General features: G+C 41.0%; 1 protein-coding gene across 3 annotated transcripts in view; it reads left to right on the top strand.

Moving 5' to 3' along the window:
* The window catches only part of TMEM150C (transmembrane protein 150C), a 466,224-nt gene that overhangs the window by 199,660 nt on the left and 241,333 nt on the right, over positions 1-25,231 (top strand). For 2 of the 3 annotated variants that reach the window (XM_089675844.1, XM_089675826.1), the window contains one exon: positions 18,593-18,695. The exons of the other annotated variant lie outside the window; for it this stretch is intronic. The gene's annotated coding sequence lies outside the window, so the exon portion shown is untranslated. The remainder of the gene's footprint in view (positions 1-18,592; positions 18,696-25,231) is intronic. 3 annotated transcript variants of the gene reach the window in all.

Below are 25,231 nucleotides of genomic sequence, written 5' to 3'. Positions count from 1 at the left end.
TGCAACCATTTTTATACACAGTCCCTCCATTTTCAGGGGCTCAAATGAAATTGGACATATGAATATAATCATAAATAAAATGTTCATTTTTAATATTTTGTTGAGAATCCTTTACTGGCAATGACTGCCTGAAGTCTGGAACCCATGGACATTACCAAAGACTGTGTTTCCTCCTTTCTGATGCTTTGCCAGGCTCTAACTGCAGCTGTCTTCAGTTGTTCTTTGTTTGTGGGTCTTTCTGCCTTTAGTTTTGCCTTCAGCAAGTGAAATGCATGCTCAATTGGGTTGAGATCAGGTGATTGACTCGGCCATTGCAGAATATTCCACTTCTTTTCCTTCAAAAGCTCCTGGGTTGCTTTTGCAGTGTGTTTTGGATCATTGTCCATCTGTACTGTGAAGCGCCGTCCAATCAACTTTACTGCGTTTGGCTTAATCTGGGCTGACAGTATAACTCTAAACACTGCAGAATTAATCCAGCTGCTTCTGTCTTCTGTCACATCATCAATAAACACCAATGACCCAGTGCTACTGGAAGCCATGCATGCCCATGCCGTCACACTGCCTCCACCATGTTTTACAGATGACGTTGTGTGCTTTGGATCATGAGCTGTTCCAAGCCTTCGCCACACTTTTTTCTTCCCATCATTCTGGTACAGATTAATTTTAGTTTCATCTGTCCAAATAATGCTTTTCCAGAACTGGTTTGGCTTTTTTAGATGTTTTTTGACAAAGTCTAATCTGGCTTTTCAATTCTTTAGGCTTATGAATGGCTTGCACCTTGTGGTGAACCCTCTGTATTTGCTCTCATGAAGTCTTCTCTTGATTGTAGATTTTGACAATGATACGCCCACCTCCTGGAGAGTGTACTTCACCTGTCTGGATGTTGTGAATGGGTTTTTCTTTACCATAGAGAGGATCCTGCGATCATCCACCACTGTTTTCTTCCATGGACATCCATGCCTTTTTATGTTGCTGAGCTCACCAGTGCGTTCTTCTTTCCTCAGAATGTACCAAACTGTTGATTTGGCCACTCCTAATGTTGCTGCTATCTCTCTGATGGATTTGTTTTGATTTGAAGCCTTACAATGGCCTGTTTCACTTGCATGGACAGCTCCTTTGAACGCATGATGTAGGTTCACTTCAATAGATTCCAAAAGCAAATACCACACTTAAAATCAACTTCAGACCTTTTACCTGCTTAATTGATGAAGAAATAACAGAGTAGCCCAAACCTGGACATGAAACAGCTTTTGATTCAATTGTACAGTTATTTTTGGTCCCTTGAAAAAGGGGGGAAGGATACTCTTAAGAGCTGTATTTCCTAAACCCTTCCTCCAATTTGGATGTACATACCCTCAAATTAAACCTGAGAGTGTGCACTTTCAGCCCATAATTATTATATAACTATAGCTTGAATATGTTTTGGTAAATACCTGAAAAAAACGAAAATTGTGCCTGTGTCCAAATATATATGAACCTAACTGTAGGTGATTCAGTAAGATCATATTTGTCCCTATACAACTCTAATGGTTTTTGTTCTAAATATATGTATATACTGTTTATCTTGCCTGATTCCTACAGGAAATTGGTAGCACTCTGGATATATGGCTGGATCAATAGTAGTGGTGCACCAAAATGAAAATTCTGGTGCCGAGACCGAAAATTCAAAATGCACTTGACAAAACCGCAATGCGCAGTTTTTAAAATTGAATATATATTTTTTGGAAAAAAATACACTGATTAAAAAAAATAATTTATACCCCAATTTTTAAAAAATAATATATGAAAAAGGATGTTACGGCTAGTAAATAGATACCCAACATGTCACGCTTTTAAGGGGAAATCTGCATCTATTACACAAATCACAAATGTTCACTAATAAAAAAAAATTACCTTTTGTCTGTAATTCCTGCTGAAAAATAGCAGTGTACTTCCTGGTATGTGAGTGTGCCTAGGCACTCCTGTACCTACAGCCCCATAGCTGTATACCTCTAGTGTGAGATCTAAAGCTGGCAATACATAGATAGAAAATTGAACAGGCATTCATTCAAAAAAAATAAATATTCTTTCAATCTAACATCCGATAGCTCAACCATTGTATTGGAAATTTTCCTGTGAATTTCAACATTTTTCCAATAATTTTTAACCACTTGGTAACTGCTCTATAGCCGAATAATGGCTACAGCGCGGTTACCCAGTTCTGGGAGGGCGTCATATGACGTCCTCCCAGAACGTGCCCTCCAGTGTGCACCCGGCGATCTCCGTGAATCTTACAATGGGGACACTAGTTTTGGTGACCTGGGGGTCCCCAAGGCATTCCCTCAACTTGCAGGGATTTCCTCTCACTACCTTTTTGGCTATGGGACAGGAAGTGGAGGGAAATCTCCACAATGGGATGGCAAAAAAAAAAAAATCTGACAGGGGTTATAACTCTCCCTTACTCTAGCCAAACTGAAAAAAAAAGGTTTTACCTGTAGTTTTACTTTAAACCCTGCAAATTGCCATCACACTGGCCAGTGAAACCACCACAATGACCAGCAATGGCACTATGTTGGGCAGGGAAGATAGCAATTAGACAATCTTAATTGTGAAGCCAGCAAAAGTCAACGGGGGGGGGGGGTTAAGAATATGCATGCATCATATATACTAAAGGTAGTACAACTGGGGGAGTCAATGGTGGAGAAGGATCTGGGGGTTCTATCAGATCACAAACTTATGAATGGCATGCAATGCCAAGCTGCGGTTTCGAAAGCAAGCAAAATCCTCTCTTGTATTAAAAGAGGTATAGACTCCAGAGAGAGAGAGATATCATATTACCCCTGTACAAATCATTAGTAAGACCTCATCTGGAATATGCAGTTCAGTTTTGGGCACCAATTCACAAAAAGAACATTGGGGAACTAAGGAAAGTGCAGAGAAGGGCAACCAAACTGATAAGAGGCATGGAGGAGATCAGCTATGAGGAAAGATTAGTGGAACTGAATTTATTCTCTCTTGAGAAGAGGAGATTAATGGGTGATATGATCAACATGTATAAATACATCAGTGGTTCATATAGTGAACTCTGTGTAGAGTTATTCATCCTTAGGTCATCACAGAGGACAAGGGGTCACTCTTTACGTCTGGGGGAAAAGAGATTTCATCTCCATATACGGAAAGGTTTCTTCACAGTAAAAGCTGTGAAAATGTGGAATATACTCCCTCAAGAGTTGGTTCTGGACAGCTCAGTGGATTGCTTTAAAAAAGGCATGGATTCTTTCCTAGATACACACATTATAACTGGATACTAACATTTATAGGTAAAGTTGATCCAGGGAATATCCAATTGCCTCTCGGGGTATCAGGAAGGATTTTTTTCCCCCTGCAGGAGCAAATTAGATCATGCTTTGCTGGGGGTTTTTTTGCCTTCCTCTGGATGAACTGTGGGTATAGGATTATAATTTGTTTTGTTTTTTTTGGTTGAACTGAATGGACTTTTGTCTTTTTTCAGCCAGACTAACTATGTAACTATGAAACAGTGATTATCTGATTAATCTAAAGTTTACAATCCTTCAGACTTTACGGGGCTGAACTGTGGCCATTGGGAGTAGAAAATGCCCCAGTGTTAGTGGGAATAGGTAATGTCTCAGGCTTGGTGGTCAGTGGGAATAAAAAAGTACATAACGCCTACTAGGTGGAGGGATAGTGACCCATCATTTGTGTCAATGGGAGGAATAGTGTCCAATCGTTTATGTCAGTGAGAGCTATAATGCTGTATCGTTGGTGTCAGTGGGAGGAATTGTGCCCTAGTGTTGGGGTCAGTGGATGGATTGGTGCATCATCATTGATGTCAATGGATGGAATAGCACCTAATATCAGTGAGAAAAACAGTGCCCGAACAGCCTGATAAAGGCAAGCAAAGGGCCACATTCGGCCTGCAGGGCGCAGTTTGGAGATCACTGATTTAAATGGACAAATGGCACAGTTTATATACTAAATTCTCTTGTCTGTTCCTTATTGAATAATCTTGTATGTGGTGTATAATACATACAAAATAGGTATAATTTTGAATCCTCATAAGTATCACCTGATACAGCAGCAGATTTTAAAGCTGTAATGTAGATGATTGCAATCATAATACTGAGCTTGGTCAGGACCCTTATTCCAGATTTTCAGGAGTGTAATGTTCCAAACACAGCTGTCCTGTTCACTGCCTGTGACTGCATCAGTTTACAGGAAACAAAATCCCCGTATTCTTTGGCAAAGTAAAAAAAAAAAGACTAGTGATTGTGGAATGTTGTAACTAATGTACAGATGTCTGGAAACCATTGCAATAAAAACTACTGTCTCAGTAATCACATCAGACCACTTGTAACACCATTGAAAGTGTTTCAGTCAGAGATAGGTGGCTTTTTGAGCTCCAGATGTTGTGGACCTGGAAATTTCAACAAGCTCTGCCAGTTTCCATTTAACCTCACATATTTTTTTTTTTTTGCTATCTGGCCATGTAGGGACTTTGCAAACAGCCTGAGGTCAACTGATTTGATGGTTGTCACTCTTATGTTCTTCATCACCACTTGGACCTTGAATAAGAGGACACACCCTGAAAGGTTGTCCTGAAAATGAGGATGTTATTGCAAATATAAAAAAGTATCATGCACAGTTCTCTTTTTAACTAAGTAACAATGATAACTTTAAGCAGTAGTAAACCACCAAAAAAAAGGGGTCCCATGCAGGTTTATTCCATGTGATAGTATTATGACAGACTTACCTGCAAACGAAGCCTTCCAGCACACCACTGTCACAGACCCCTTCACATCCATTTTTACCCAGTCTTCATTCCAGGTTCTCAGGTTCAGGCCGTTTGAATGGGCTCATGCGCGTGGGAGCTCCGCTATGGCACAGTGCTCTATATTCCATGGTATACTGTGTGCCCTGAATGCAGAGCATCACTGTGCATGAGCAGGTAATGTCATCAGCTATTTCCGATGTAAATATTTCCTAAACAGTGCATGTTTAGGAGACATTTATTGTACCTACAGGTAAGTCTGACTGTAATCTTACCTGTAGGTACAATATGAAAAGGAGAGTTTACTACCACTTTAAAGATACTCGATTGTAAGCTCCCAGGATCAGGCCCTCCTTTTCCTCTTGTATTGAACTGTATTGTTGCTGTATTGTCTCCCGTTATATTGTAAAGTTCTGAGCAAACTGTTGGCGCTATATAAATCCTGTGTAATAATAATAATATTCGGAAGTGCAGATATAGTCAGGTCTGTTTGCTATTTTCCCATTGCAATTTTTTCATGTTTTAAAATGAGCAAGGAGTCTAAGCAAAGTACAGACATTATTTCAAATTGGAAGACAATAAAAATCTCCAGAGGGTGGAATCATAAGTTGCAGTGAATGATATTTCTTAATACAAATACTGAATATGTAATGGATGAACTATAAACAATGCAGTATACCCACAGTCAGAACAACTGCATAGAGTAAAATTCCCCTATTTTAGCTTAGTCCTTCCATATATCAGTATTGAAAATGTAATGTCATGCTAGAATATATAGTAATCTATAACAATAAAAATTGCCTATAGTCCTGAGTTATACAACCAACCAGAGTGCTGGTGTACATTATAGATGGAAGGAAGAAAAAAAGGAAAGTGAAAGACGGAGGGGAGCAACATAATAGTAGAGGGAGAAAGGGATGAATACAAGGGTTGCTCCAAACCGTCTAGGTCCCCCACCACCACCCTACCCCCCACTCACGTCAGCGATTCCAGATAGTGCACGCAAGGGTTCCATATCCTTTTAAACCTGGTCTGTTTGTCCTGAAGGCTACTGCCCAGTTTCTCATGTGAATTATCCAGGAGATTTTATTCCTTATTGCAGTTAGATCAACTACAGGCAATTTCCAAGCTTTCACAATGGTCATTTTGGCCGCTAAAAAGTTGTAAAATTTGAGAGATTAGGTATGTCTAGGAATACCCTCTTTTTTTGGCACATTTACATTAGTAACGGTGTGAATCATAGTGAATACCCTAGTCCAGAATCTCTTGGGAGAAATCCAACAGATGTCATGCATGGTGCCCTCCTGTCCACACCCTCGAAAACATAAAGGTGATCATCAGGATAAATCTTAGCAAGTCTATGCCATCAAGATATGACTTTATAATTTGCTTCTATTAAAGTTGTATCCGTTTGTATGTCTTGGTTGTCCATGAGGAGAAAAATAAATACATTCTTTACATCTTGTGTTTTGTCTTTGAGCTTTGCAGTTTGCTCATTTAGGACAAAGTAAGGGGTTCTCAGGCACCCTCTGGTGCTTGGTCTTCTCTTCGGCTCCTTCTGCTGCCAGAGCACTGTTAAAAAAACACAATACTTAGTGTGCAGGAGCATATAAACCGTTCCCTTCCCCCACAATGTAGGGCTTGGTGTCTGAGCAGACAATCACCAGAACCAAGCATCACTGTTTGAGGTTATGGGGTTATGTTGTCGATGCTCAAGCCCAAACCCAACACTTACATTGCAATTTTTTGGGTTATAATAAAATACTGCCAATTAAAAATATTTTAAAATGTATTGTACTTATTAATAGAAAGGCAAATAGCAATGTGCAGTAACCAGTTTCAACCAATCGGAAGGTATCTTTTTCTAAGTATAGTTAGCTGACTGTTTTTTTTTGAGGTCTGCTACACCTCATCATTGCTCATTGTATAGAACTGAATAGACCACAATGAGTCCTTACCTTAGCAAAAACCACAGACTAGAAATATTCACTTCATATCTTTCCTTTAATCTGCATATGACTTGGGACTATAAAATAAGTATATTCACCTCACATCCTTGCTGTCATTTACATAAGACCTAGAACTATATCACTAAGCCTACCTACTGCAATCATAGCGCTTTTAAATTCACATCTTGGTAGAGTTTAAAGTAAAGTACCTCAGTCTGCATTTTTATTGCTAAAGGTATCAGAAATTGGATTTTTTTTTCTCTGGTAAAGTAAACCATTTGGGAGATATGAGCCCTGCTAACATTTTTCATGGTGTTATGCTTGCATTCTGTGCTGAAAAAAGACACAAGCAACTGTTTACATGTGGGGATGGCAAAGTATTGATGGAAGGTTGTACATGCTGTCCATGTCTGTGCAGACGCTGAGACCTCCATCCATTGGCACTCCAAATCTGTAAATGTATTCAAGTTTTTGGTGAAGAGGTCGAAGAGAAGATGTAGCTCATTTATCCTTAAAACATATGTAAACCCAATTACTAAATGTTCATATAAGATTTGATATACTGTATGAGCGATTTTCAATATCTCTAAATCTGTAGCTTTCATTAACCGCTTCCCGACCGCCCTATAGCTGAAACACTGCTACAGGGTGCAAAATAATGTGTATATATATATGTGATCTTGCATTTCCGGGTAGGGGGCGCGCAACCCGCATGCGCGCCCTACCCGCACTGCCAATCGCGGCTGTTAGTCACTGTTAGTCCTGGCCAGTGATTACTCGCCAGCGCCCGGTGATTTCTGAGGATCTCCAACGGGGAGCAGAACAGTTTTGTTTACTAACAGTTCTTCTCCCTGTCAGCTTGGGCACACTGCTTTGGATGGCTGTGCACAGCACAGCCATCCAAAGCAGTGTGATTACAGTGAAGCACATGGACACCGCCCCCTAGTAATATACCCCCAGCACACAGTTAACCCTTCGATCGCCCCTCATGTTAACCCCTTCCTGCCCAGTGCCCATTAGTACAGTGTCAGTGCTTTTTTTTTTAGTACTGATCACTGTATTGGTGTCACTGGGGATGTCAGTAACACCAAGTCAGTTCCCTCCAGTGTCAGAATGTCCGCCGCATTCCCTCTATAAATCACTGATTGCTGCTATTACTAGTAAAAATAAAAAATAAAGAAAAAATCCCAGTACATATACCGCCATTTGTAAACGCTATAACTTTCACGTAAACCAATTAAGTTACACATATTGCATTTTTTTTTTTAGCAAAGACATGTAGCAGAATACATTTTGGCCTAAATTTATGACGAAATTAGATTTTTAAAAATTTTTTTACTGGACGTTTAATAGCAAAAAGTCATAAATATTGTTTTTTTTTTCTCAAAATTGTTGTGTTTTTTTTATAGCGCAAAAAATAAAAACCTCACAGGCGATCACATACTACTGAAAGAAAGCTCAATTTGTGGGAAAATAATGATTTCATTTGGGTGCATGACTGCGCAATTGTCAGTTAAAATAACGCAGTGCCATACCGCAAAAAATGGCCTGGTCAGAAAGGGGGGTAAATCCTCAGGAGGGCAAGTGGTTAAAATAATACCTGATGATCCTGCCATGAAGATCGTTGGTTAAGGTGGAACTAAAGGCAGGTTTTTAATTTTTTTGCCAACAGGCATGTTTTTTTCTTTTGCAATAAAATCCACTTACCTGCCTGTTTGCAATGCTCTGCAGAATGTAAATGAAGCTGCCCATGTGCAGCTTTGTCTACATTTCTGTCACAATGCCAGTGTATCCCACACTTGCCAATCAAGGCAGCCGAAGAGCAGGACCTGGAAGAAGCCGAGTAGAAGATGCTGGTGCCAGCAAGGGACCTTGGGAGTGTAAGACCATTGGAACTAAGGTAAGTATTGCTGCCTTTAGTTCTGGTTTAAGTACTTCATGTTAGGGGATGACAACACTCTTTTCCTGTCTGCCAATTGCGCTTCTGTCCGATGGGCTTCCGATGGAGATGGTTAGTCACCATTTCATCACAGGCCTACTGTTGTCACCATGATGAAGCTCACCCTAAGGAATGTCATTCAGCTATCCCTGGAGATAAGCATGTAGAGGGAAAGAGGTGGTAAAAAAGCTATGTGAGATTAGGGGCGCTAAGATGCAACAGAAGATAAAAAAAAAGTCAAATCCAAGTATTTCAGCATCAAAAATGGCAGTTGTCATAACATACCGTACTTTAGCCAGCTGAAAGTTCTTTAGATTGGGTTGACATCTACTTACTTTAATGCATTGCTAATGTCGTTGTCTATAACCTGTAGCTTTGGTGAGCTCAATGGGTATGCTGTTGGAGCATTGTGCTGCCTGAACACATGGCTGGAAAAATACTTTACAGAGTAGCATTTATTAAACTTAAAATCTAAGCAGGTATAAAAGACACAAATTAGACCAGCTCTGCAATCATTAATACATCATTATTGTATTTTTAAATGCCAGCAGTGTAAGTACTTGATTTTGACTGCAGAGCTGGAGTCTGTCAGCAGCATGAGGAGGCAATCAGTTCATGTAATGACAAGGAGCATGTTGATAGGATGAGAAAGCAGACAGAGACATGTGCTCATAACTGTGCTGCTTTTCCTTTCACTGTTCAGTAACAAACTGGGGTGGGTTCAGGACACCCTGGGCTCAGATGAAGTGGGTTAAGTAATGCTGGCCATCAGACTTAGGACATCTAGTAGCAGAAAAAGGTTCTGTGGGACCAGGGGCGGACTGACCATTAGAGTACTCGGGCACTGCCTGAGGGCCCGGGGTCAGTAGGGGGCCCCATGAGATGCTCCTCGTACCTTTCATAGGCTTTTTTGGATGTAGTTTGAGTGTGGGCGAGGACACAGGGGCCCCATGATCCCCTATTGCCCGGGGGCCCCATGAGTTGTCAGTCCACCCCTGTGTGGGAGAAATCTCTAGACTGAAGCTGAATTTGCAAATAAAGACGGATTTGCTATTTTATCTTTTTAATGGACTATTCAATTTGATCATGTTATTTTTGGTTCGATTTGTGCATTAACTTATTGTCACTGCAGTCCATGACAAACACATGTAACATATAATGTTAGAGGTCTAAAAAGACATGCAATAGACATGCAAAGTATTATTGTATCCTAAATGATTGAAAGGGCCTATTTTACTAAGGTCATAAATTTACTGGATTATTGCTCCTCAGGGATGTAGCAGAAAAATCTGTCCCAAATTTACTGTAACTCAAGATGATATGCATGAGCATAAAGGTCACACACATCTGTAAATGAGTACCAGTAATGCTTTTCACTAAATTAACCCCTTGCCTACCGGTCACTTCTACCCCCTTCCTGCCCAGGCCAATTTTCAGCTTTCAGCGAGGTCGCACTTTGAATGACAATTGCACAGTCATGCAACATTGTACCCATATGAAATTTTATCTTTTTTTTTACACAAATAGATTTCTTTTGGTGGTATTTACTTGCCTCTGGGTGTTTTATTTTTTGCGCTACAAACAAAAAAAGTGCAAACATTTTTTTAAAAAATGTTTTTCTTTGTTTCTATTATAAAACTTTCCAAACAGGTAATTTTTCTTATTCACTGATGTGCGTTGATGAGGCTGCACTGATAGGCAGAACTGATGGGCATGGGTAGGCGGCACTGATAGGCAGCACTAATGAGGTGGCACTGATGAGCTGGCACTGCTATGCAACAATGATGGGCACTGATAGGCGGCACTGATGGGTTGCGCTGACTGACTGCACTGATGGCAGCACTTCTGGGCACTGATAGGTGGCACTGATGGATGGCACTGCTGAGCAGCACTGATGGGTGGCACTGCTGGGCACTGATAGGCAGCACTGATAGGAGGCACTGATGAGCTGGCACTGCTATGCAACAATGATGGGCACTGATAGGCAGCACCGATGGGTTGCACTAATTGATTGCACTGACTGATGGGTTGCACTGACTGGCAGCATTGCTGGGCACTGATGGGTGGCACTGCTAGGCAGCACTGATGGGTGGCACTGCTGGGAACAGGTGGGTGGCACTGCTGGGCACTTGGGGGCGGCACTGCTGGGCACAGGTGGGCGGCACTGGTGGGTGGCACTGCTGGGAACAGGTGGGTGGCAATGCTGGGCACTTGGGGGCGGCACTGCTGGGCACAGGTGGGCGGCACTGGTGGGTGGCACTGCTGGACACTGATCATCAGTGCCCTGATGATTGGTGCCGATCCATCCTCTAACAATTGCCTGTTATCGGCAGTACTTTCCTCACGCTGTCACAGCGTGAGGAAAGTACTGCCGATAACCGGCAATTGCATTTACCGGTGATCTGCTGTGTCATTGGACACGACTGATCACATGGTAAAAGGCTGCTGTGATTGGCCTTTTACCACATCACGTGATCAGTCGTGTCTGTAGGACACAGCGATCACGAAGATCATCGGGTGTGCACACCCAGGGGCGTGTTCTGGGAGGACATCATATGACGCCCTCCCAGAACTGGCTGGTCGCAGTGAAGCCGTCATTCGGCTATCTACAGTTGGCAAGTGGTTAAGCATCTAATTCCAAGGGGGAAAAATTCAAGAGTGGAAATCATATTGTTTTCAATGGTGTCCATTCACATCAATGCAACTCAGCTCAGTATGATTTTGGAAAAGGTTCCTATTCTACTATGGTGTGATTCCAATGCGATTATGGACCCATAGAATTCACAAGCCACATTCAAGTTGCATCCAAGTTGCACAATGTAATCGCACTGAAAATAAGCTTCCAGCAGGATGAGCATAGCCTGAAAGATTTATTTGGGATTATTCATTTAATTTCTTTATTTTTAGAATTCATACACATTTCTGTAAATGATTAATGCCAAAAAATGTGCAGAATGAGTTATTTGAACTCATTTATTTACTCATAATAAGCTACAGTACATCCCAGGTATGGACCACTGAATATAGCCTAGATGATCACATATCTACACATCATACATGTCTCACTATTGGTCAGTGAGATCATTAGTCATAGTTGTTGGACAATAATGAGACAGGAGCCCAATTAAAAGATTCTGAATTAACTTGATGCACAAACCCTTGCATATTCCTGGTAAACATTTGCTTATAGTGGTTGTAAAGGCTCAAGGTTTTTTACCTTCATGCGTTCTATGCATGAAGGTAAAAAACATTCTGTGTTCTGTGTGCAGCAGTTCCCCGAGCCCCCCCCCCCCCCCCCGTACTTACTTGAGCCTCATCGAGATCCAGCGATGTGCATGGTAGCCTCGCCTGTCCCAAATCTCTGCCTCCTCATTGGCTGAGACAGCAAGTGAGAGCCATTGGCTGCTGCTGCTGTCAATCACAGCCAGTCAGCCAGTGAGAAGAGAGGGGGCATGGCCAAGCCACAGCACTGTGTGTGAATGGACACACGGAGCAGCGGGTGCCCACGTAGCAAGCTGCTTGTTGTGGGGGAGACCCGAGAAGAGGAGGATCCAGGCTGCTCTGTGCAAAACCACTACACAGAGCACGTAAGTATAGACATGTTTATTATTTTGCAAAAAAATTAAAATAAACCTTTTAGTATCGCTTTAAAAACAGGGATTGGTTTGGATAGGATTAGGCTCTATGCACACCAGCGTTTTTTTAAGCTAAAAAAAACACTGGTAATAGTGTTTTTAGTAGCATTTTAGGATTGTTAGCATTTTATTAGTATTTTTACAGTACATGTAGAGGAAAAATAAAAGCTGTTATAAGCGTTTTAGTAGCGTTTAGCAGCATTAGGATCATTTAGTGATTTTTTTTCTGCTGGAGAAATGCTCTAAAAAACTACAAAAACAATTTTTTTTCTGCTCCTAGACACTGAAGCTCAAAAAATGCCAATAGCCTGAAGTAGTGTGCATGGACACATAGGCTAACACTATTCAGCTTCTAGGAGCTAAAAAAAACACACATGGAGCCTTAAAGTGCTTCTCTGGCTTAGTTTCTCCAGTTCTAAGCTCTACTTGAAGGGCTCAAGTCATTAAAGTGCGTCAGGTTTGGGGACTAAAGGAATGCTCCTGTGGTTGTCCATCCATAGGAATAATCAGTCAACCCTAGGTGCCTACTGTTCAGGGGTATGAACAATTTATGTGACAGTGGAACTAAAAGTTAGGGAACAGCCTCACTAATATGGACTTATACAGGAATAAAAAACAAATTAAAAGTTCTATCGGGAAAAATGGCTGGAATTGTGATCTTAACCACTTCACTCCCAGGCCTAAAAATCTCCATGGGTGATGCTTTAAAAACCTTTACAGGTTACCAGTTTAGAGTTACACAGGAGCAGGGGCGGACTGGCCATCTGGAAACTCAGGCACTGCCCGAGGGCCCGGGGTCAGTAGGGGGCCCCATGAGATGCCTCTGGTACCCTTTTCATAGGCTTTTTTGAGTTTGGGCAAGGACACAGGGGCCCCATGATCTCCTATTGCCTGGGGGCCCCATGAGTTGTCAGTCCGCCCCTGCACAGGAGGTCTGGCGCTATAATTATTGCTGTCACCCTGACATTTGCGTACATTACCTCCTGTGGTGTGGTCACTGTTTACATATGCAGGCAGGACGTTTGCTTTGCATATGAACACAGTGGGGAGGGGTGCTTTCATTTTCTTTATTTCAAAATTTTTTACATTGTACTTTTAAATTTTTTAACACCATCCCTCGTGATAGCATGGGCTGTGACAGGTAACTATTATGGAGAGCTTTGGGGTCTTTTAGATATCCCATATCTCTTCTCTGGCCTCCAAAGCAGCTGAGCAATCTGAAATCAGTTTGATTGGCTGCTTTACGAGCTGGTAAATAAACCGAAACTGGAAGTGACGAAGTCCTTGTCACTTCCAGTTTATGATGTCACAGAGTTGGAGGAAACCATCACTTCCTCTCACTCTGTGCACAGCAGCTAATGCCATCAGTCAGATCGGTCCTGGGGCCCCCTACCACAGCCTGTAAAAGTGATTGATCTGTATAGCTGCTTGGATCAGTTTTACAAGATAGGACATCAGCTGCTGAAAAAAACAGTACTGGGATCATGGTCATATCGAGGTGGTTAAAGCGGAACTAAACCCTCCTGTACTTTACAGCCAAGGAAGGTGCCATTTTAGCCTCTGTTTGATCTGCAACTGCCATAGTGCTGCACATGTGATCACCTTTACCAAAATACTGCCTATGCAGGAGCATTGGCAGTTGGAGAATGCCTACCAAAGGCATTATCCAACTTTAGTCAAAGCTGCACAGCTTGTTTTTACCTACAGGTGCCACTTACCTGCATAGGCATTTTTTTTGGTATAGGTGAACTAACCCTTTAACAAAAATTGCATGTCAAAAGCTGAGCTTCACCCTATTATTGCCTGCCTTTCTGGTAACCATTGAGGTTGCCTATCACTTTAACCTCCCTGGCGGTATTCCCGAGTGTAGCTCGGGGTAAAGTTTCAGCACCACAAGTGGTAACCCCGAGCTACACTCATTAATACCTTGCAGCGTTGCTCCGGAATCTGTTCTTCACTTACCTTGTCCTGCGCTCCCGCGATGTCCCTCCTGCAGTGTCCCCGGCAATGTCCTCAGGCTGATGCCAGCATCTGTCTTCTGGGTTCCGTTCCCTGCGACGCCGAGACGTACAGGGACGGAACTGGTGGGAAATTTGAAAGTTGTAAAAGTGACATTCACTAAAATCACATAGTAAAACATTACTGTATCAAACCATTTCACATACATTTTGTCCCTAGTGCTTTGTCCTGTGCCCTGCCTGCATTTTTACTGCTCTTTCTGCCTGGAAACTGAGAAACGTCCATGGCGTCCAAAAAGTGTCCCTTTAGGTCAAAAGCAGTTTTAGACCAGCGATAGTAAATAAGAACTACTTATTTATAATTATAATGATTCGTGGGGAAATTTGTCATCAGACACTGAAAACGATTTTGCGACTTTGCTCTGTGATGTGCGAACTTGGCGCTATATTTCAAATTTCAGTGTTTTTGGTTTGATTATATTATTTAATTAAATTTTATTATTATTATATTATTATTTTTTATGATTATTTATTAAATTCTAATTTATGATTTCATGTTTCAAATTTTAACATACCCGGGATGTTTACTAGACTCTTGTTTGGACAGATTTCAGTGAGTTATTCCTAAAAATTACAGGCCTACAATGAAAAAAATACATATTTCCATGCAAAAAAGTACCGCTTTGAGCACAGAAATATGGACATAATCAGACTGCTAGGGAGGTTACTGGACCAATAGGGTAACTCAGTATGCTGATATGCTGGAGGGGGTGGGGGCTTTGAGGGCTTGTACATACTAGAAAACTGCAGGCCTCTGCAAGGGCACACAGAAAAAATAATTTTTTATGTGTCCCGTTAACACCTGAATGCAGGCTTTGGGTGAGCTACAGTACAGAAATCTGCAACATTCAGGCATTTTTCTATCCCTCACTGAAGCTCTGTTTCTTTCTATGTTTCTATGCTCCTCAGCCAATAAAGCTAAAAAAAGAAACTAAACAGTGCTCTGCGCTTTACAAGTGTAAAGCACCACCAAGCAGAATGCCGGTCAGAACGGACACTTCCTGCACAGTAAACCACAGCGTTTTACCATGCAGGACTTATAAATAAGCCCTTACAGTAACCTTTTTTTATTCTATTCTCATTTGTACTCAGCTTTTTGACAGATTCTCTGAAAGCTTTGCAGTCCTAACATAGCCATGTGATTGAGAACAACAGAGAGGGTACTTTTTGTAAATATTTATTCTGAACCTAGTATGTGAAATACATTATGGATGTCAGTACAGGTAGTCCTAGATTTATGTGCATGGTCAATACCACTTTACATGGTTATTGATCAAGTGGAAATGTACAACCGTGCACATATACTATAAATTACCAGTTCACCTTTGGTAACTCAAATCATTACACCGACGATACATGGTCTGACATATGAAAATGTGATTGTAAAGGCAGGAATGGAGGGATGTTTGTCAGACTGGTGCATATCTTTTCAGTATGATTTCATATAAATACAGGTATTGAATTGAAGTTATATGCAGCATATGGAACTCTGATAATGACGTTGGCTAACAGCTAAACAGCTTAGGGAATTATTATTATTATTATACAGTATTTATATAGCGCCAAAAGGTTTGCTCAGCGCTGTACTTTATAGTGGAGGACAGTACATGAGACAATAAAGTAACAAAACAATACACGAGGGGTTTGAGGACCCTGCTCTTTCGAGATTACAATCTAGGAGGGAGGGGATAGTGGTACAGGAGGAAGTGGCTGTGGGGGATGGAGTGGTAGGAGGAGTGGAGGAGATTGGCTGTTAGGTGAGGGTGGGGTAGGCTTCCCTGAAGAGATGGGTTTTCAGGGTGTGCCTGAAGGTGAGGAGGGTAGGTGACAGTCTGATGGATTGGGGTAGAGAGTTCCAGAGGATGGGGGAAGTCCTGGAGAAGTCCTGCAGTCGGGCGTGGGAGGAGGAGACCAGAGAGCTAGAAAGTAGGAGATCTTGTGAGAAGCGAAGAGTACAGGTTGGGTGGTATTGGGTATGAGGTCGGTGAGGTAGTTTGGGGCAGCGTTATGAATGGCTTTGTATGTCAATGTTAGTAGTTTGAATTTTATGGGTTGGGCAATCGGGAGCCAGTGGAGGGAATGACAGAGGGGGGTGGCAGAAGTGGAGCGGTTGGTGAGGTGGATGAGTCTGGCCGCTGAGTTCAGGATAGACTGAAGCGGGGATAGCCTGTGTGGGGGTAGGCTGGTTAGAAGGGAGTTGCAGTAGTCCATAATAAGGGAGTGAACAAGTTGTTTAGTAGTGTCTGGGGTTAAGAACGTACGTATCTTGGAGATGTTGCGGAGGTGGAGCCTGCATGAATTTGCCAGCAAATGGAAATGGGGTTGGAAGGACAGGTTTGAGTCCAGGGTGACACCTAGGACTTTGACTTGCGGGGTGGGATTGATGGTGGCGTTGTTGGTTGTGATGGAGAGGATGGGGGTAGGCACGGGCTGGGGGGAAAACTAGGAGCTCGGTTTTGGAAAGGTTCAATTTGAGGAAATGGAGTGACATCCAGTCTAATATGTCGTTCAGTAGGTGGGTGATGGGGGCGGTGAGTGAAGGGGTGAGGTGAGGGGTGGAGAGGTAGATTTGCGTGTCATCGGCGTAGAGGTGATAGTTGAAGCCGTGGGAGTGTATCAGTTTGCCGAGGGAGGAGGTGTAGATGGAGAAGAGAAGGGGCCCAAGGACAGAGCCTTGGGGGACCCCAACAGAGAGGAGGAGAGAGGGGGAGGTGGTAGCGTTATAGGTAACGCTGAAGGAACATTGGGATAGATAGGAGGAACGCCAGGAGAGAGCAGAGTCTCTGATGCCAAGGGAGTGTAGTTTATTAAGGAGGAGGGGTGGAATCCATGTTAACTACTGTCCATGCGTTTTTGATACAGATTAAAAACACACTAGACTGCATCCCTTAGTCAGAATATTTATGTTTCTCTGTGTTGGTCAGTATTACAGCTGGATAATATTTTGGGATGCTTTGATACTTGTCATAGTTTTCTTGCAAGCTCTGGGTCAACTCTTTCAATAAAGCTTCTCTCTCTGGGAAAGAACCAAGGAATGTTAGTTCTGAATGTCTGAACTGAATAGCATGTTAAATACTCCTCCAGTCATTATCACAATATGGAAGACCTAGAAGATTCGCAGTAATGAGATTCAGCAAGTATTGAAGGAAGGATACCATGACTAATGTCGGGGTTACTTAATTTAAGGCTTTTATTTCTGGACATTTGTGATAGTATTAAGTAACGTGATGGGTAATATGATACATGAGTAGATACTAACCTCCAGCTTTTTATGGTTCTGGATTTTGTCAAGTTGCAAAACATTTACTAAAAACATGAACTTATTGCTTTTCTGCTTTCTGGCTTCCCTTTTTGGTAACTGAAAAACTTGCTTGCAAAGTTCAGCATGTACGTAAATCTCAGAGCTGGTTACTTATAGAGAAATGCAGTAAAAGTGTTACAGCAAATACAATGTATATCATTTGTATATATTTTTTATCATACAAACATTCTTTGTTAGGCATTTATTAATGTAATGTGAAAAGGGAAGTGTGATGAACAAGTAAGATAAAGAATGACAATCCCAGCAATTCGTTATCATCAAAAACTCCCATTCAGTTTAAAGTGGACCTACCAAGAACTTCACATGTCTGTATTAGCAAGTGACTAACATACCAAAATATAAATTGATAGTCCATCTTTTATAATTTAAAGCAGTCAGTGAAGTGACTTCGCAGGCTAAAAGGAAAAATGTAAGAGAATGATAACACTTAATTAGTCTTCTCTCCTTCTGTACTCAGTCAAACAGTAATAGTGTAGCAAGCCACAAGGTGAGAGGCAGCCGCAGAGGATGATCTGTGTCAGACATGTGTGAGCACCTCTAAGTACTTCACAGGCATCAGGGTTTACAAGACTGGATCATCTCTAAACCAACATCTCAGTTCAGGAAGTAGATGCTAACCCTTGATTGTGCCTGAACTAAAATGACTCTGTCCTTCTGGAGAGAAGGCTAGTAACCAGTATTGGCCCAATTATTAAAGGCTTACCTGTAAGTAAAACATTAAAAATGGACTTTACTACCACTTTAGTGAGAGGTATTTAGAGTGGAAGGAAAATTAAGGCATTGTTAAGATTAGTACTGTGATCACTGTTACACCTGTACGGTCATGTTAGACCTATACAGTCATGGCCAAAAATATTGGCACCCCTGCATTTCTGTCAGATAATGCACCATGTCCAGAAAATTGCTGCAATTATAAATGTTTGGGCATTCTCATGTTTATTTCTTTTGTTTGTATTCGTAGGACACAAAAAAGTGGAGAAACAGAAAGCGAAATCTGACACATTCCACACAAAACCCCAAAAATGGACTGGACAAAATTATTGGCATCCCCAATTTAATATCTGGTAATACACCCCTTGGAAAAAATAACTGAAATAAATTGTTTCCTGTAACCATCAGTGAGTTTCTTGCACCTCTCTGCTGGAATTTTGGAGCACTTCTTTCACCAACTGCTCCAGGTCAGATTGGAATGGTTCCTTTTCCAAACTGCTGTTTTGAGATCTCTCCACAGGGGCTCTATGGGATTGAGATCTGGACTCATTGCTGGCCAGTTCAGAGCTCTCCAGTACTTTGTCATTGTCCTGCTGTCAGATCCATGGCCTCTGATGGATACCCATCTTTCTGACACTGGACACTACATTGCACCCCAGAATTCTTTGGTAGGCTTCAGATTTCATAATGCCATGCACACCATCAAGACATCCAGTACCTGAAACAGCAAAGCAACCTCAAAACATCAGTGAACCTCCACCATATTTGACTGTAGGGACTGTATTCTTTTCTTTAACCACAAGCCTACAGGGCAGTTATACCCCCTTCCTGCCTAGGCCAATTTCCAGCTTTCAGCACTGTCGCATCTTTGAATGGCAATTGCGCGGTCATGCAACACTTTACCCATATGACATTTTTATAATTTTTTTGAGACAGATAGAGCTTTATTTTGGTGGTATTTAATCACCTCTGGGTTTTTATTTTTTGCTAAACAAACCAAAAACAACTGAAAATTTTGAAAAAAAAGTTTTTTCTTAGTTTTTGTTTTAAAATTTTGTAAATAAGTTATTTTTCTCCTTCACTGATGTGCGCTAATGAGGCTGCAGTGATGGGCACTGATAGGCTGCACTGATAGGTGGTACTGATAGGCACTGATGAGGAGGCACTGGTAGGTGGCACTGATGGGCATTGACAGGCATCACTGATGAGCACTGAAAGGCAGCACTCATATATGGCACTGATAGGTGGCACTGACTGGCACTGTTAGGTGGCACTGATAGGTGGCACTGATTGGCAGCACTGATAGGTGGCACTGACTGGCATTGATAGGTAGCACTGATTGGCACTGATAGGTGACACTGAAAGGCAGCTCAGATAGGCACTGATATGTTGCATTGATGTGCACTGGTAGGCACTGATATGTGGCACTGATGAGCACTGACAGCTGGCATTGATGGACACTGATCAGTGCCCTGATGATCCTCTCCTCACGAGCTGTCAGCGTGACCGCTCGTGAGGAGAGAAATGCAGATAACAGGCATTTCCCTATTTACATGCGATCAGCTGTGATTGAACACAGCTGATCACATGACCAAGCTGAAATCTTCGGCTCTTTCCATTGATCGGTGATCGCCGCGCTGCACGCTCCCGGAGCCGTGCCCGCGCGGTTAGAGTGGGAGGACGTCATGTGACGTCCTCCCAGAATGAGAGAACCGCCTTGTGCCCGTTATTGCCTTATATGGTGGGCAGGAGGCGGCCTTTTCTTTTTTTGAAAACAGTAGATTGGTGGGCTTTACCAAAAAAACTGTAATTTCGTTTTGTCTGTCCACAGCACATTCTTCCAAAAGGATTTTGGCTTCCTTATGTAAGTTGTGGCAAACTCTAATCTGGCTTTTTTATGTTTCTGTGTCAGCAGTGGGGTCCTCCTTGGTCCCTTACTATAGTGTCCCTTTTCATTTAGATGGCGATGTATAGTGCAAGCTGACACAGTTGTACCCTGTGCCTGAAGGTCAGCTTGAATTTTTCTGGAAGTTGATCGAGGTTCTTTAGCCACCATTCAAACAATCCTTTGTTGCAATCTTTGATCAATTTTTCTTTTCTCCATGTCCAGGGAGACTAGCTATAAGTGCCATGGGCTGTAAAGTTCTTGACAATGTTGTGCACAGTGGACACAAGAACATTAAGATCTCTGGAAATGGACTTGTAATCTTGAGAGTATTTGTAGTTGCAGCTACTGACTATTCATTTTTTTTGGGGGGGGGGCTCCTCTTTAATAAAATTTGTGTGCTTCTAAATATAGTAAAACTTAAAATGGAATTGTACAGTCATACACAGTAATTATTATTAATATACATGATTTATATATTGCCAACATTTTTTGCAGCTCTTAACAATATAAAGTACAGTTACAAAACAATGCCATACAATACAAAACGGTTAAGAGGACCCTGTTCATAAGAGCTTACATTCTAATAAGGTGGGTTTGTTTTGACTAGAGTAGAGGAGTTGTTTGTATTGCTGTCCGATTCCCTGCTAATTCACCCTCATTATATGTTCTGTTAACTATTGCCTTCAGGACTAAGTGATGAAAACAGGATGGGATAAAGGTCTTAGATATTAAAACAGTAGTAAACTCTTTTTTAAAAAAACCCAAAAGTTTCTCTCTGCAAGGAAATATCATAATGTGCTAGTATGCATCACATACTATCACATTATGAAAGACATTCTCCTAAATGGTGCATGTTTAGGAGATATTCATTTTACCTACAGGTAATCTTTATTATAAGCTCACCTGTAGTTAAAAATAAAAAGAGCGTTTACTACCACTTTAATTCCTGCAAAGTTGGTCACAGATGAGTAGTTTTTTTCTTCATTCAGCCAGCAGGCTGAACTAGAAAAAACAAAAAAAACCAAAAAAAAAACAGGTTGCCCATCCAGTAAAACCAGGTAGATGGAGGATTCCCCCCAGCTGGGACATTAACAGTGGACTCACTGCTGTCATAATACACTGATCAATGGCTGTAGCTACTGATCAACAAAGATTTTCCAGCATGTCCCTTTGACTGAAGTTAATCATACAATCAATTTCTATGGAGCAGGGATGGCCACACACTGATCGACATTCAGCTAGTGCCTGTTGCAGCGGCCCAACTTTGATTCATCTATGGCCATTTTAACTTTGGTGAGATTCTCACACTTTCTGTTCTTCAAATCTTTACTCTATTTAAGACATTAAAAGTTTTGCATTTTACATTTGACTCGGAAAGTAATTCGGAGGATTTGATTACTTGATCTCTCTACCAAAGAGGTTTTGTGGACTGATATTCAGGCACAGTTGGCCAGTCAGTGGCTCTGTTTGTACAATGATTCCCTTGGCAAAGGTCATATGTTTGGTCATTAGAGGGGTCCTAAATTCACATTTTCTTAGCAAAGTTTAGACCATTAGTTATTCAAATATAGGGCCACTCTAAAGTGTAACATCACTTTTGGTAAAGGAGAAGTATGGCCACAGCTTTTTGGCTATACTTCTCCTATGGATCACAGGAATGCAGTTTGTTCTGCCCTCCTGTGACCCATTTGCAGCTGGCTAAAATCCGCTGTCAGCTGACATCACAGAGCCCAGGCTCTGAAAAGATCCAAACCATATAGTCGGGTTCCACCCAGATGCCTGGCCTGGCACCAGTGTCGGACAAAACACTGAATCTGATTGGATGTAAGCTCTGTTTGGCTGACAATTTTCTGACAAGCTGCTTTGGCAAAAGTTGATTGAACGATTGACTTTTGCCAAACTGAATGGTACCAACAGAACCATACACTGTTCCATTTCCAGCTGAGCCAGCAGGAAGAAAGAAAGGACATTTGAGCTGTGTATGGCCAGCTTTAGAATAAATAGACAGAGCTTTGTTGTCTTATAACAGGAGGTGTCTGAATAATGACATTCTTGGCTGGCTCAACAGGTATTATTTTACACCCACCTGACCGATGTTTACACCGTACTATGGTTTTAATGCTTATATTAACCTCAACTATGTGAGTGTTTCTACCTTTTAACCTGAATAAAGTGTTAAGCTGCACTTAGAGGCACTTCTTCTCCTTCTCTCATTATTTTAATGCAAGCTGCAGATTTAAACATAATGAAAATGATGTTTGAGGTTACATTTATATGTTAAAAATTATATATATTTTTAGTAGTTTACATACACGTTAAAGAATGTAAACCCAACATTTAATATTCCTGATATGTGCCTGCTGTACCATGTACTTGTATGAAGAAGTATCCTGTTCTTTATGTATTGCTTCCTTTGTGTGAAATCCCTTGTGTTCCTGCCAGCCTCCTGCTTTCCTATTAAAAACTGACCAGACTAGGCATGAGAGCATAGTGTGGCCAGTTTCTGGCTGTTTTGTGAACTTGGCCTGCTCTCTTCCAATGATTAGACTTATGCTGACAGACACCCCACTCCCTTTCAGTGGGAAGATCAGTGTGCTGTTGTTTCTCCTCCAACAGCTCTTATGCAGCTGAGAACAGATGGAATGTGATTACTTAAAAAAGGGGGGAAAAGGTGTTTATAATTTTTATATTTTTTTATACACAAATGTTTTGCCTTTCATTTCTATTTTAAACTGAATGGTTGTTTAACAAGGTGAGGGTTTACATATACTTTAACTCCTACAACATTAAAATTGACCTTCATATCCTGATCAGCATGGCTACTCGTGATAATTACCAAAGGATTTGAAACCTTAAAGCCAGTTTTCAAAAAAATAAAATAAATTTGGACAGTAAGTGAACTTTTATTAAAAGCCAGCAGCTACAGTATTTGTAGCTGCTGGCTTTTCATAAAAGTTCACTTACTGTCCAAGGATGCAATACTGTCCTCACCTGGGCTATTTCTTCGATGGTCTTTGAATCCCCGGTGCCGACATATTTAGTGTGGGAAGTCGACTATGGCTCTTTGTGGCTTCACAACCGTGTGAATGGTCCTGCAGCTTCCTGGCACCTCTGACATGTCCCAGAAAATTGTAGGCAGGGAGGGGGGAACTTCCAGTGGAATCACCTAGACAATTCCAGCGGAAGTGCGGAGCAGGTACCTGTGAAAACTTGGTGCTCATTGAAAATTGCCATCTAAACAGTGACTCTAATCAATTCAGTAGTCGCAGGTCCCTCAGAATGATGAATACAATAGCTAGCAGTGAGATTTCCTCATCCACACTGTTTAGCATGGGTGGAAGAATCTATTAGATTTTGAGAGACAACCTTTATTCTATTAGTCAAGAAACAATGTTGTTAAAAGCACAGTAACCTACTGTAGCCAATCAGAATTAATGTTTAACCCTTTGAGGACCAAGGGACGTATTTGTCTCATGTTTTTAATTGCCTGTATCATCTGATTAAGAACTTAAAATACTTTTTTTTTTTTTTTTTTTGGTTTGAGTCAAAATAATAGTTCTTATCAACAAATGGATCTAGCTTTTTGCCAATTATTTCATGAAATGGCTTAGTTACAGCAACTGAAGTGTACGAACTTTAAAAACAAAAAATTTATTCTTTTGGCGTACCATAATCTTATGGTCCTCAAAGGGTTAATAAACTCTAATCTGGTTGATACATACTTTAAAAAGTATTCATGCCCCTTGAAATTTTCCATATTTTATTCATGTTACAACCAAAAACGTAAATGTATTTTATTGGGATTTTTTGGGATATGCCAATACATAGTGGCACATAAACGTAAATGTATTTGTGAAGTGGAAGGAAAATGATAAATGGTTTTCAAAATATTTTACAAATAAATATTTGAAAAGTGCGGGGTGCATTTGTATTTAGCCCCCTTTGCTCTGATACCCCTAACTAAAATCTAGTGGAACAATTGCCTTAAAAAGGTCACCTAATTAGTAAATAGAGTCCACCTGTATATAATTTAATGTCAGTATAAATACAGCTGTTCTGTGAAGCCCTCAGAGGTTTGTTAGAGCAGTGTTTTTCAACCTTTTTTGTGCAAAGGCACACTTTTTTCATGAAAAAAATCACGAGGCACACCACCATTAGAAAATGTTAAAAAAATTTACCTCTGTGCCTATATTGACTATATATAAAGTAATTCTCTTGAATAGGAATCAAACACAAAGAAATTATTTTATAATTACTTTATTATGAAATAATAAAGTATTTTATAATTGGACCCGGGGGCCGGACCAAGAGTAGATGAATGATGTGTATGTGTCATCCATAGTAAGTATAGTAATATTCCCCCATAGTAAGCATAGTAATTAATCCCCCATATAGTAATTCATCCTCCATATAGTAATTCATCCCCCATAGTAATTCATCCCTCATATAGTATTTCATCCCCCCATATAGTATTTCATCCCCCCATATAGTATTTCATCCCCCCATATAGTATTTCATCCCTCATATAGTAATTCATCCCTCATATAGTATTTCATCCCTCATATAGTATTTCATCCCTCATATAGTATTTCATCCCCCATATAGTATTTCATCCCCCCATATAGTATTTCATCCCCTCATATAGTATTTCATCCCTCATATAGTATTTCATCCCCCCATATAGTATTTCATCCCTCATACAGTAATTCATCCCTCATATAGTAATTCATCCCCCATATAGTATTTCATCCCTCATATAGTATTTCATCCCCCCATATAGTATTTCATCCCTCATATAGTAATTCATCCCCCCATATAGTATTTCATCCCCCCATATAGTATTTCATCCCCCCATATAGTATTTCATCCCTCATATAGTAATTCATCCCTGATATAGTAATTCATCCCCCATATAGTATTTCATCCCCCCATATAGTATTTCATCCCTCATAAAGTAATTCATCCCTCATATAGTATTTCATCCCCCACAGTACTATTCCC

Source organism: Staurois parvus, unplaced genomic scaffold, assembly GCF_062004578.1.
Source record: "Staurois parvus isolate SC_StPar_1 unplaced genomic scaffold, SC_StPar_1.0 ptg000013l, whole genome shotgun sequence".
NCBI classification, from domain to species: Eukaryota; Metazoa; Chordata; class Amphibia; order Anura; family Ranidae; genus Staurois; species Staurois parvus.
The sequence above is the reverse complement of the archived record's forward strand: the minus strand, read 5'-3'. Positions and strand labels throughout refer to the sequence as shown.